We start from the raw sequence: 14,938 nt of genomic DNA, 5'->3' as shown, positions 1-14,938 counted from the left end.
TTATTCCAAATTTTCTGACCCTCCTTCATCAGTGCCGTTTTTCTCAGAGCCCCTAAAAGCACACTTCTTATTCTGCCAGACTTAAATTCTAAAGACAAGTTCACAAAGAAGAGTACACCCATCCCTTTACTCCTGGAGTTGGCTTTCTGGGTAAAAGAGCCAAGATCACAACTCAAGAGAATTACTATCATTTATTCTTAGGGTTGAATAGAAAAGCAAGACCTTAATTTCTAGGAAATGTTTCATTCAATTTATGTTTTATTATAATTATGTTATGCTAAAAATAAATTTAATGTAGTAAGTGTTTTCAGGTAAGTGTGTGTGCGTGTGTGTGTTCTTATTTTTAAAAACATACATACATATATACATATGTCTGGCTATTACCCCTTTGGTGGAATAGAGTCTATAGAAACATAAGTAGTAACCCTGCTTATAACCCATTACAAAGTAGTAAACTTACTTTTATGAAAAATAGAATAAAACAAAAAAGTAAAAATGCATTTCATATAGTAAAGATAAGTACTGTTTTGTGAGACACATTTATCAGTTATGTGTATCTATCTGTCTGTATATATTGTGATATATTATATATTTCTTATTGTAAAGCATGCTCATTAAAGGGAAGCTCTTCCAATAATGCAGTATATAAAGAGTGTAGAAAAAATAAAGCCTAGTAAGAAATGCAAATCTTCATGCATACGTTCAATACATATCTATCACTAGCACAAAAGTGAACAAGACAAAGTCTGTGGAATCATAACACATTATAGTGGAAAATCAAAAAATAAACAAGTAAACAAAGTGTGTATGTGATATAATATGTAGTGATACGTACCATGAAGAAACAAAATGAAGATAAGAGGATTAGAGAATGAAACCAGGGGTTGGATGGGGGCCATTGTAACGCAACTGTTAAAGGAAGCTCACTGAGGAGATGACGTGATCGAGAACCTGACTGTGTGAAGAGCATTTCAGCTAAGGGCACAACAAGTGCCGCGTCTCTGAGGTAGGAACAAGATTAGCGCAGATGGAGGAATTACAATGGCGTCAGTATGACTAGACAGGAGTGACTAAGGCGAGGAGTGGTTCAAATGACACAGAGAGAAGGACAGGACGGAGCTACCAGTTATGTGGGAACTTGTTAGCTTCGCAAAGAAAGCTGGGCTTCACCCTAAGTATGATAAGGAAGCCGCATGGAGAACTGTGTTAAGGTTTTAATTTCTAAAAGAGCTCTCCAGGTACTATGTGAAGAATAGATTATTATGAAAGAGAGAGCGAGAGAAAGAAGTATGAAGCCAATAGAAGTATAGGAAAAACAAGATGACTCTATTTTGGTGTAGGATGGCAATGATGGAGGAATGAGAAATGGTTCTAGTTAGGATACGTTTTGCCCAACGGGACTTGCTGACAGAATAAGTGATGAGTATGAAGGGGAGAGAGAGAGATATATCAATAATGATTTTTCATTTTTTCATTCTAACAATTCAGTGAACGGTGGTGGACTCTCTTACTGGTATATGGAAGACTTGAGGGTGGGTAATTGGGTAATTAGTCACCTTAGCTTTTTTCTTCTATCTACTATTGCCATTATTACAGTATTCTAATAAACATCGATTAAGATGTTGGTAAGAGCCAGGCTTTGTGCTAAGTTCAGGGAATGTAAAGTCAAAACAAAACTATTGTTTATGCAAAGATGACGAAAAACAAAACAAAACTAGAAACTGTAGTGTGGTCTAATTTATACGATGATAACTGTATGAAGAGGATATTTGAGCAGCAGAGAGTAAAGAATCTATATTAGTTTGAGGGATTATCAAATATTTTCAATAAAGATGAAATTTTGTGAACATTGAAGATGTGTTTTACAAGGCGAGTTGAAGTTAACAAGAATAATAACTGTTAAGAGAGATGGAAGGATACTCGAGGCATTTAGAAGAACATGAGCAAATGCACAGAGAAATAAGACACATTTGTTTGGGAAACAAGACACTCATTGAATGAGGGGCATATGTTGGATATTGGCAAATGATGTGGCTAAAATGCTAGTCAGGGAAAAGATCATGAAGGGTCTTATCCAGCAGCTAGGAGTTTGATTTTCTACTGAAATCTGATATAAATCAGGGGGAAAGTATGATTACATCAATTAGATGGAGACCAGGCTAAAGTTGGAAAAATACAGTATGCTTTTGGAGAGAATAACAGATAGAAATGGTGAGATCCTAAAGCAAGGCATTGGTAGCAGGGATTGGAAAAAAAGAGATTAAGTTTCCACTCTGTTAAGGTAGGTAAATTAGTGCTCTGTGAGAGAAGTAGGTAATATCAATCATGGGGTATTGAGAGTGCAAGCAGACTACACTTTAGATCCATGTTATGCCTGGTCAGGAAATAGTTAAAGAGGTCCAATCATAACACTTAAGCAGATCCCTTGCCTAGCTCTTGCCTTCTCCAACTTTGATTTTTCCTGCGTCCCTGACTCTTTACACTTTGGGATCCTAGATTAGCTCCTGATTATGGCAGCATAATAAACTCTCTAAATTCCGTTTTTCCTTTGACCTGCACTCTTCCTGTTGTTCCATTACAAGTAGTGTGTGGTAGAGTCAAGATCAGAGGCAGAGAAAAGAACACTGGTGTAGACCTTACGGCCTGGTGGAGGACTAGCCACTAACCAGCTATTTGACCTTCGAAAAGTTTCACTCTATCCAGAATACAAGAGTTTTCATCACAGGGCCATTTGTCATTGTGAGATGCAACACATATTCAGGATTCCCAATAATATGTGATTGATTAAGTAAAAATGTTTGAAAATCATAAAACATAATACTGCGTTAAAAGTCATGCTTTTAGAATATTTAATTATATAGAAATGGCTCATGATATAGTGTTACATAGATAAAAAGCAGTTTATAAAATTGCATATTTTGTTTTAAACTATGCATAGATAGATATGTATTTAAGAAGTTGAAATATATATAATAAAATGATATTAATGCTTATATCTATGAAAAGTTATTATGTAATTTTTGTTTTCTTCATGATTTTTATTTTTTAAATATTTTCTATAACCAAAAATAGGTTAATTTTGTAATCAGCAAAGAAGTAATTAAAATAATCTATGGTTTTTCTCATCCCAAAGAACAATTTCAAATTCAGTATTGATCTGATTAGGGTATTTTCAGCAGCACATACCAGAAAACTCAATTAAAAGTGTTTTAAAGAGGCTTCTGCTTTTTCTTAGTATAGAGACAATTGTAGGACAATGCTCCTTCCATCCTTAACAGTGAGAAAAACCCAGATAACCTATATAATCATAACTCTGTGGGGACTTTTAAATCATCACAGACCTGAGGATACAAAGACACCTAAATAACTGAAATCTAGAAATTGACAAGCTCTTCCTAGGAGAAAAGAGCCCCACAACCACTTTCATTCTTGGGGGAGCAGTGAGAGGACAAGGACAGGTGTAAATAAAAATTACTCAAGCTTTTAGAAAATTGTAAGGCCCATATGAACAGGCATGACAGTTTAGCATTCAGTGGGCAGTACACACACACAGAATCTGTACTGACTCACCAGCTTTTTCCCACAGTCCTTCCTGGAATACAAACACAGAATCCTGAGTAGAGCCAAAGGCCTGATGAAGGTTGAGGACAAGATAGGAAACCCCATTCCTCACAGAAATGTGACTTAGTGGTGGCCTAAGGCTGAGGAAGGGAAGAATTGCTGAGAGATACCACCTCCTGTTAACCAAGTGTGCAGGGCCAGCCGAAGCTGGAGGCAGGGCCAAAGAACTCAGAAAAACCCTCCAGGCCTTCACCAATCAACCCCTTCAGCCTTCCTTTGAATGTAAACTGAGTACATTCAAAGCAGGGTGGTAAAAGTCTCCTAAGGCACAGAAAGCTGGGATCAACACTGAAAAGTAAAGAACACCCAACAACCCAAGCACCTCGCAGCCTGCTGTGAACATGATGAGATCTCCCATGGCTTGAAAGCTGGTGGCGAGTTACAAAGCATAAGAGGTAGCTCGGGTCTCCTGGATGCTTTAATCTTCAGCCCTGCTGAAGAGAATGTCTTGATTTTGATCTCAAGTCATTTGAAGCTAGTAGTGAATAGAATCAAACTAAATAAAGCAATAACAGTCTCACCTCATCTATAGATTAGATTGACTCAGCCCCCCATGCTAGTGGCCAGACAGAAAAAGAAGCCTGCTCTCTTCTGAATTTTACTATGACTTACTTTAGTCTCTATTGTTCTTTTGGACAAAATTACTTGCATACAATGAAAAAAAAAACATAGCACATATAAAGAAGCAAGGAAATATGACCCATTGATGGAATCAGATACAGCTGGAAATGGAATAAATTGGAATTATCAGACAAAGACTTTAAAATAGTTATGATGAATGTGTTAAATGAAAATGGAAGAAGTGAACAATATAAGTAAAGAGAGAGGGAATTTCATAAGAGTCATGGAAATCATTTTTTTTAAAGAGCCAAATGGAAAAAGTAGAAATGAAAGCCATAATAAAAAATTAAAGATTCATTTGATGGGTTTATCAATAGACTAGACACAGAATAGAAAGAATAAGTGAATTTGAAGACAAACCAACAGAAATAATCAATACTGAAACACAAAGAGAAAATAAATAGAACAGAGCATTTGAAATCTGAGAGGTAATAACAAACAATGTAACATGAATAACTGGAGATGCAGAGGGGAGAAGAGAGAAACTGGGCTAGAAAGAATATCTGAAGACAAATATCTAAGAATTTTGCAAAGTTGGTGAAATATATATATCCACCATAATCCACAACAAATATATCTACCTATAAAACTCCAAAAGAATAAATACCAAGAAAATCACATTTAGGCACATTATAATGAAAGTGCACAATGCCAACAATTAAAAAAACAACATATACCAAAAAGAAACTATATTATCATGTATTGTAAAATGTCTGGAAATGGATTAGTTCCAGAATTGACTAGTCCAGCATTTCACCCAGGATGAAAACCAAAATTCTTTCCATCTTTTCTTTTTTGCCATATTTAGAAAATAGTCTGCATTTCTAGGAGAATAGAATGAAAACTGAAGGAGTAGGGGTTCTGGAAAAGCAAATAAACCTAAATGTAGGCTTTATGAGTGAAGCCTCATATATGACATAATGAAGGTGTCAGACTTTATTCTCTAGGCAATAGGGACTCTTTAAGGGTTTTTCGTTTGTTTGTTTGTTTTTTAAGGTAGAAATAACTGACGCCATTTCTAAAGATCATTATGGCAACAGTGAGTTCAGATTGACACCGAGAAAGAGAGACCAGTGAGAGCTGGTGTCTGTGTCAGAGTCACGATTATGTAGGAGATTTGCAACGATCCACTTGAGAAATCACGAAGACCTAAAACTAAGGCCATTAGGGAAGACCAGAAAAGAGGGAATAGGTATGACACATGTGATGAAAAAAACTTAATTCTTAGCAGAAATCTCAGTTTGAAACTATAAAGTTTGAGATTTATGATTTAAAAATGTGAAGGCTATTGAATAACTTTTAATCACAGACAGCAACAAAAATAATAATAAATAAAGTGTTGTAAACCAGACATTCTGCAAAATATTTGGATTATTAGAACAAACATTTGAAAAATTATTATGTGTAGCCAGTAGGTATTGGTTAAAAGCTGCCTGAATGTTTAAGCAAGATAAATATTTCTTTCTAGAGGAACAGAACAATTTTGTTTACTGTTTTAACTTAATTGAGTAGTCTTTTTTTTTTTTTGTCTTTTGTCTTTTTTTGAGACAAGTGTTACGCTAAAGCTCAGTCCATTTCTGGTTAAACTGTTATAAATTATTAATTAGTAGATTGTGAAGTAATGAGATTTAAAATACCTAGTCTTAACTGCTGTTGCTCAAATTTAAATTTCTCTGTTATTAGTTTCTCTTTGGAGATAAAATAAAACTGCTTTTACCTTACATTTAGGATGTGGTTCTAATGGGTAACACACATAAGTGTCTTGTGGATCTACCATTTAAATTATAAATGAGTTAACATTTCCTCTTGGACAAAATCTCTTTCCCCATTTTTCTTAGCATTTTGACAATACCCTGAATCCCTCTTTCAAGTCTTTTCCAATCATTTTAGAGCAGTCTGTCAGGGTTTTTTATTAATCCTCACTCTTTATAAAGCAAAGCGGTCATAGGCTTTATTCCCATTTCACAGATAATTCATTTATTTAGGCAAAATTCTCTAACACATAATGCCATTCAAAAGTAATTTTTATACAAAACTTGTTACACGTATTCTTGGCTGTCAGTTAATAAAGTGGAGAAATTTTCTGCTTTCTATGCTTTTCTGCAACTCCGTTAAAAACACTCGAGGGTATAACCTGAAATTTAGTACATTGTTGGGGATTTAGGTACATTTATCAAGTATAGAGCAATCCCATATTCCAATTTCTATATTGTAATAGTCCAATCTGCTTTATTAAAGGACTCTATTCTAGTGACCATTTTGGCACTAGAGCCTAAAGATTATAAAAGACAACGTGGACCAGTTAGAAGGACGTTTAAATAAGTAAGTAGCAGGGCTCTAGTCTCAGCTCTGCCACTAGTTACACTTCTTTGGACAGTTCTCTGAGAGCTTTCTTCTTCCGCTCCTAAACTGTAGATCATGGTCTTTGGATCTACTTCATTCAAAGTATTCTGTGTGAATAAATGCAATAATTTGTCTGCAGAAATAGAATAAAAGAAAAATGCTTCCTATTTTATAACCATGATGCAAAGGACTTCCTATAGACGCTCACTGGTTTTTAATAATAAATAAGGAGTATTTTCTGAATCTCTATATCTTACAATACCTTACAACTCTTAATTCCTTGGATTAACTCGTTTCTGATCCTTTCGAAATGCTCTAGGCAGCAACAGAATTTCTTTCTGCTGCTACAATTTCCTTTTTACACTGTGTTCGTATAGAACAAAGCTAATGTTATCCATTAGAGGTGAAGCAATCAAATGTGTCTGCTAGATACTCTGATCTAAGGCACAAAGAAGCTCCAAGTTACTTTCCTCTGCCAATTGCAATCTTTTAGAATAGCCTCCTCCACTCTCCACCAGAAAGGCCACTCTTACTAACCAAAAACAAGCATGCAAACCATCAAAATAAATGATGTGGCGGTAGGATTATCTGCATTGGTTTAAACATCATTATTATAACAACCAAATCAAAATAAGAACAAACAACAAAATTATATATATATGTATATATATATATATATATATATATATATATATATATGTACAGAGGGTGCCAAAAAAAGCACATACATTTTACGAAAGAAAACACTCTACTAAATTGTAATACTCAATATAGACCGAAAACAAAAGATGAATACAAGTCACATTTGACTTCTGCAATTACAAGAGGTGCTCAAAGTGGTTCCCATCAGCATAATTTTAATACAGTTTTTTCCTTTCTTAAAATGTGCATACATTTTTTGGGCACCCTCTGTGTGTGTGTGTGTGTGTGTGTGTGTGTGTGTGTACACACAATGTGTGTGTGCATCATATACATTTAGATTATACATTAAATATACATTATACATTAAATAGCTATGTATTTACATACTTTACATATATTCATATATGCATATATGCATATATTTACACAGTTTACACATAGTGAATTAACATTGGAACTTCGGTAGGAGCTCTTAGGTATTTCAAGATTCTGATATTTACATTCTAATCTAAGATACCAATTGGGCTTGGTAACCTTGGCACTTGAAAGCTTCTGCCAAAGCTGCACCATGAGCCCTGTGTGCTAGAATTTATATTAAAAGCTTAAAACTGGTTATTACCCAGGCTACACATCCAAGCATATCTTTATTTGAAGAACACTAACAGCTTATTAGCTTACAGTCTGCTTTCCTTTCATCTGCGAACACTGCATCTTCCTTCATTGAGGCCGGACCCCAGGAGCCTGGCACGTTATTTATACAAGATTGTAAATTCCCATTTGACCAAAGTGGAGCTGCCCTTGGAGTCCACATCTCTGGCCATGGTTGTGTTTATCCTTAGTATCTAGTTTCAGTTCTCTTTTTTGTGATCTGTTTGTTTCATTTACTAAGTTTGCCATAATAGAATGAACAGGGCCACGGAGAGGTGGCATAATGTGGCAAGGCTGGGCCCCATTCCTAGCCCTTTGGCACTTAATTACTACACTTTGCTTGCCAACTATTTCTTGGCATCTCATTTAATTTGGGGACTTGCCTAAGCATTTAATTGAACTTGGAGAACTCCTTTCAAATATTTATGCCCACTTCCTCTTTTTCCTCCTGCCGCATCATCAATAATTCTGCATCACATTTTTAATCACATCCACTTTCATTTTTTTCCCAAAATGTTTGCCGTTTCTCCTTTTGTATTAAATATATTGCCTCAAAGCCCAAATCCTAATAAGACTTCATTTAAAAAAAAAAAAAAAAAAAATATATATATATATATATATATATATATATATATATATATATATATATATATGGTTTGCCCTCCTTTTCTTCTAAATCTTTTCCTGCCCCTTTATAGCAGAAGAATTCTACACTTTCTCTGTCCATAAAGTTTTTACGTCTCATTTTATCCAACTTTTATCTCAGCCCTCTGATAAGTTTTTGTGTAAAAATAGGCAGCACGAAGGGAAGAATGATGGATTCATCACATCACAGCCACATAAGCTCCATTGTCCTCGCCTCTGATCACAACTCTACCTACTCAGTTCTTTTATTCCATAGTTACATTTAAGGTGCTCTTGGATTTCATCAACATTGACAATTTCATGACGACTCTTACTACTTTTATCAATCCATCAGTGTCCTCCGGATTTTATTTCCTTCTGCCACTAGTCTTGGCCTCAGAGGCCATTTTACCTGACCTTTCGCTGGTGACTTCAAGCCCATATCAGTCTGTCCTCCTGTAACTCTCACAACTTAAATCCTAACGCTAGACCAACCCAATCATATGCCTTCTTCATGCTAATACAAATATACACAGTGTTGTATGAGAAAATACAAATCAGTCCATATATAACTTACACTGTGGAAAGTTCGCGAATTTAATTGTCCGACCTGAGAGTGAGAGAGAGAGTGTGTATTATATTTATACTATATATTATATTATATTATATTATATTATATTATATTATATTATATTATATTATATTATATTAATTATATTATATTATATATGTATTATGTATTATGTATTATATATGTATTATATATTATAGGTATATATGTGTATATATATAGATATAGATAGATAGATGATAGATAGATAGATAGATAGTTTCCCTTTAGAATTGCAACGCTGTTCATCTCTATTTTTCTTTTTCCTTCATCTTTTACCACTCTCATTGCTCCCACCTACTTTTTCCAGACATTGTTTAAACTCTCTTAACCACAGAACCAATACTTCCAATTGTACTTTCAGCTGGGAATTTTTCCCTACTAACCCCCAAATCCTTATGTTATCAATTGGTAAATAATGGTTTTATTAGCAATACCTGTAATATTTTTAAAAGTGTGGTACCAGAGCAAACGTTAGTGAACCAAGTGAATATAACAGACAATCTGGAAATAAATTCAATATTGTATGACAAGAAAATATTCAAATTAGTGGGAAAATAGATTATTCTCTAATGAGATTGGTTAGCCATCTGGGAAAAAAATAAAACGGGATCTCTACTTCCTTTCCTCAACCTAACAACAATAATAACAAGATATAAATAGTAACAATTCCTTTTGTATCAATGCAATCATGAATTTATTCATAGAAAGTGATACTTAAAATATTTATAAACTGGCTTTAGTGAAAGCCTTTCTTTTTTCATTTATATGTTTTGACATTCAATATTACTTTATATTAGTTTTAGGCATACAACGTAGTGGTTAGATATTTATGTAATTTATGAAGTGATTTCCCCCAATAAGTCTAGTACCCACCAGGCACCGTACATAGTTATTACAATATTATTGACTATATTCTTTAGATACAGCCATTCTAACTATGTCATAAAAACTGGAAACAATAAAAGGAAATGTGGACACATTTGATTACATCAAAATTTTGTTTGGCAAAATAAAACCAACTAAAAAAAAAAGCAAACGGAACAAAAAACCCAAGCTGAGACAATGATGCTATTGCAGCAGCATTTATAATAATGAAGAATTAAAAACAGTCTATTAAACTCATCCATAAGGGACAAATTAATTAAATGACAGTATATGCCTATTATAAAATACTAAACTAAAATTAAAACTGAAGTTGAAGTCTATAATGACATGGAAAGATCGCCACAACATATTGTTGTCAGTGAAACAAAAGGAGGGTGCAGTACAGTTTTATAATAGTAGATCAGTGTATGTTTGTGTGTATGCATCGTGTTTCCCTGAAAATAAGACCTAGCCGGACCATCAGTTCTACTGCGTCTTTTGGAGCAAAAATTAATATAAGACCCATTCTTATTTTAATATAAGACTGGATCTATATAACATAATATAATATAATATAATATAATATAATATAATATAATATAATATAATATAATATATAATATAAAACTGGGTCTTATATTAATTTTTGCTCCAAAAGACGCATTAGAGCTGATGGTCTGGCTAGGTCTTATTTTTGGGGAAACATGATATGTGTATATATGGACAGTATATATAATAAATGTTAATTCCTATTATAAGAAGGTTGAAAGGACCTGGATTACTGAGTTAATATATCTCATGCTCTACTTTTAACATATCTTATGTGACACATACTATTCTAGGCAATTAAAAATACTATTTTTCCTATTTTATAGGCTGGAAACAGTCTCAGAAACTATGAGCAACTTGCCTTAAATAAGCAGGTAGGGCAGTGCTGAAGCCACAACCAGGAAGAAACCTTACTCTTAGTCCAGTATTTGACTTACCACGTGAAATTAATCTTAAAGAGAAGATAATCATTTCAGTCCAACCAGTTATTTTCTATTTCTATTAAGCAAAGAAGAAAAATAATTGAAATTAATCTGCAAGTGTAGAAACTCTAAAGAATCCTTTTGCTCTTTCTTTTCCTCTCTTTCTGTTTTCTTTCTTACAATAGAGAAAAACCGATAGGGAAGTCCTATGATACGTACCAAATAAAATACCTTCCACTGATTTATCTGCAGCCTTGCCAAGGAGCTAGCACGGCTAGTATGCTTCCCAAGGATGATGGATTGAGCATAGCCTAAGATATGTGAAACAGGTAACATCTGCCTGGGCTGTTTGAGAAAAATCTTTCCTTCCCCTGCCTTTGATTTCATTTCATGAATCTCACCTCAGCCTCATGCCCCCCAAAGATAAGCTTATTCATACAAGAAATCTAGGTAGAGTGAAGAAAGGCATGGTGGGTAGGGGTGTTCCCTGCTCACTTTCAAAGTGGAGAGGAGAAGCAGGATCACTCATTAGTTTTTATCCAGATGAGTCCTCTCATTTAGGGAAGAGCTGGCTCACTGGAGACTTGTAGTTCACAGTCAGAAGCTTCATTAAAAGAAGTGGAGAATTCAGACAAAATCTAGAACTATTGAATTGCATACAAATATTACAGGTGTTGCCATTATAAGATTCAAAATAAATCTGAAATGGTGAAAGGAGAAAGAAGTTAGGATATATTAAAAATTCCCTGTGTTTTATGCAACTCGGTACTTTATATACATTATCTGACATTTTAATCCTCACAACCGGACGCCTGTGCAGGTAAGATGCCAGCCTGAAATATCTGAGAACAAAATCACAAAACACAAAACTACCTTAAAATAGAATTACATTTCAGTACTTACTTCTCAAGCGATTATATAGAAAATCTCTGGCAACAAAAGGTATGTAGGTCAAAACTTCTCATCCCCATGCTATTTTATTCTGTTAAGTAATGACACTGTTTCTTCTATTTCTGACCAAAGTAGCTGTGTTTGCACCCCCTCTTCAACTAAAGTTGTGCACAATTTCAAACTTAAGTTTATAAGTGGCACTTTTGTATTATAATTTAGGTAAACAGTAAGAAAAAGGTAAGTGCAGCAGTTCCACTGGGCATGAATTCAAGCATGTAAGATCGACTGTGTTATTTTATGAGACTGTGACAGCTTCAATGAGACAGAGCTAGCCCGTGCTGTGCAGAAATGCTCTCGTCTTGCAACACATTCTGTATTATTGGAGTTGGTCTATTAAAGTGGCATGCTTACTTTTCAGATGACATTTCAAATAAAAGTATATGATAGATGAAGTATCAAAATAGATTGAGAGACAGGTGTCCGGGTTGAAGTCCTCATTGCAGGTGCTTAAATCAAATATTTTAATAAATTGATTACCAGTTGTTAAAACAGTATGCAAGGATCCCCAAAGCCTGGTGATTCTTTGATTTGACAACTGGTGGAAAAGTGCTGTACTGCTTATAGATACTTGCATTAGGAGATTAAAATCTTTCAGATTAAACATCAAGTGGGTATTGTCACGGTCACTGCTCAAAATATGTTTTGACCATAATTCATAATAAGGAGAAATTCCTAAATTTATATGTGTGTGTGTGTGTGTATGTGTGTGTATGTATGAATGTTGTTTTTGAACTATTGGTTTAACAGTTGCCTAAAATCTTATTTCTCTATTTTATTTATTTAGTGTGGGATCATCTATAGCCCACACTAACTGAATATAATGAAATACGAATGCATTTCTTACTACACTGTTAACTTGGGTCATTTCTTTTAAGAAACTGAGGGACAACATATGCTTGCCTAAGCATGTTATGCAAATTATTGGCATAAAAGGATTTTTAACATATAGGTAGCGTAAAACATGTCACAGTGACAATTCTTACATTCAGTATTCATTTATCCTGACAATTACCATGGTCGTGACGCCTTTCTACATGTAGCCATTTTATATGCATGTTGAAAAGGGAGGCATGTACATGAACCTGCAAGATACTGGAATTATATCCTGAACACTTTATCTCTAGGTTGGGGCTTGCACTCTAATTCTACTCTGTTTATAAACTCGTATACATGAGATACTCCAGCAAGGTAAGTTTGTCTATTCAGAATGTTTGAAGCGGAAATATGTTAACATGGGACATGGAGGGAATTTCCCCTTTGGTCATTTTAGACTCAGACACGTGATCGGATGCTGAAATTTATGCCAGGCATTCTCAGAAATCTTGTGGTAGCCATATTATTGTTTTCTTCAAAAGAGAACTGCATGTTGCCTAATTTCCAGCTGCCTTTGCTACATTATATTGCTCATGACACAAATCCCTAGTTTTAAAATGTACTCTAATAAACAAGTTTTATATTATAAAGCAGAACAATATGAATACCATCTATGCAATCTGTTATTTTGCATTGTCACATATGTCTTTTAAAAGAAAAAATTCTATAGCAATCAATCATATGACAAAGTAAGGTCTATTTTTTTAAAGAAAACAATACCATACTTTACCTATGAAGAAGGCAATATGAAAATGATACTAAAATATCAGTACAATTCTTTTTGTCATTTGCAAATATATGGTATCCCACATTTAATGGAATAAAATCTTAGAATCTAGCTTGTCCATTTGAACAATTGTGTGAGGATGGGACAGATGAGCAGCTGTTTCCTTTTTTAATCCGAGATTTTGGGTTTTTACTTTAAATAATGTTGAAAATGTTTTTCTAATTCTCAAAAAAAGGGTTTTTTTTTATAAAAGAAAAAGTGTAGATATTGAACTATAGTGAAATAAAGACAACTCTTATTACTTGGGTTAAAAAATCTCAAGCTCATTTTAACTGAAGACAATAGATTTTACTGGCTGTAATGTGCTGATACTTATCATTATTTGTACCATAACTGATAGGACCAACTGTCATTTCAGTTTTATAGGAATAAACAAAAAATACTGATTAAGTAAAATTTGAATAATCAAGTGGGCATCATTATTTCTGTTAGTGCTTACGGATTTTCTATATTTTGATCCAAAATGTAAACTTCTTTCTTAGCTGTACACTGCAATATGATTTAATCCAAACTAAAACTATTTTTAAAATCCTTTGTTCATATAAAAAATATGAAAATGCCTCAATTTTTAAATCAGCATTTCTTTCTCTATAATAATTACTTCCTCATATTGTGAAAGAATAAAGCTTTAACTAATGCTCTAACTAAATTGGCCAAAGATTATAAATAATGACTTTTCACTAGGCACAAATCTTCTGTAATTAGAAAGGGAGGCAAATAATCTGTAATGAATGAACTGTATTTAATATATAAGCACTGACTATTGAACACAGATGCCTCTATACTAATGTGAAAAAGAAAAGAAAAAAAAAAAAAAAGAATCAGAAACTACGTTTATCGCCTTTCCTGGGCAGAAAACCCATATTCTGGGAGGGTAAAAACTTCAACTCAAAAAAGTACCACCACCAAAAAAAAAAAAAAAAAAAAAAAATTAATTAGTTGAAAATCAAATGCCTTTAATAGAAAGATTTTAAATAGCAAAATGGTCATTGTTCTATTATGTCACTTGAGATTATTCTATATAATGTAGCTTACCAGAAACTACTTCTGTATTCTACTCAGAAATTTTAATTTTTTGACCTTCAATTAAGTAAGCCAATTCATTGGTCAGTTCCATACCACACAGCAATGTAGACATGTGATCATTTTATGTCTGAAATATGGCTCTATTGAATGCTTTCAATGGATTTAATCTGTTAATACAACAGTGGTTGATTAAAGAACTTATTTTAATATCTAAACTTTAAACAGACTACAATGATTTTTAGCTCTAAATTTTAGAACCTGTTTTTAATTTCTTGAAAACTGATAAGCCCTGCCATTCCCCAATTTCAAATTTAATTAAATTCACAACACAACCACACTGAAGAGAAAGGCCAG

At 33.7% G+C, this 14,938-nt stretch overlaps 1 protein-coding gene across 1 annotated transcript in view; it reads right to left on the bottom strand.

The window, feature by feature from the left end:
• LOC141568583 (uncharacterized) overlaps window positions 1–14,938 on the bottom strand; it is a 376,689-nt gene that overhangs the window by 85,187 nt on the left and 276,564 nt on the right. The gene's annotated exons all lie outside the window — the stretch shown is intronic.

The sequence above is a fragment of the Rhinolophus sinicus genome, chromosome 7 (genome assembly GCF_057876585.1).
Source record: "Rhinolophus sinicus isolate RSI-liver-muscle chromosome 7, RSI-T2T, whole genome shotgun sequence".
Classification (NCBI taxonomy): domain Eukaryota; kingdom Metazoa; phylum Chordata; class Mammalia; order Chiroptera; family Rhinolophidae; genus Rhinolophus; species Rhinolophus sinicus.
Note: the sequence above shows the minus strand (reverse complement) of the source record. Positions and strands in the feature narration are given on the sequence as shown.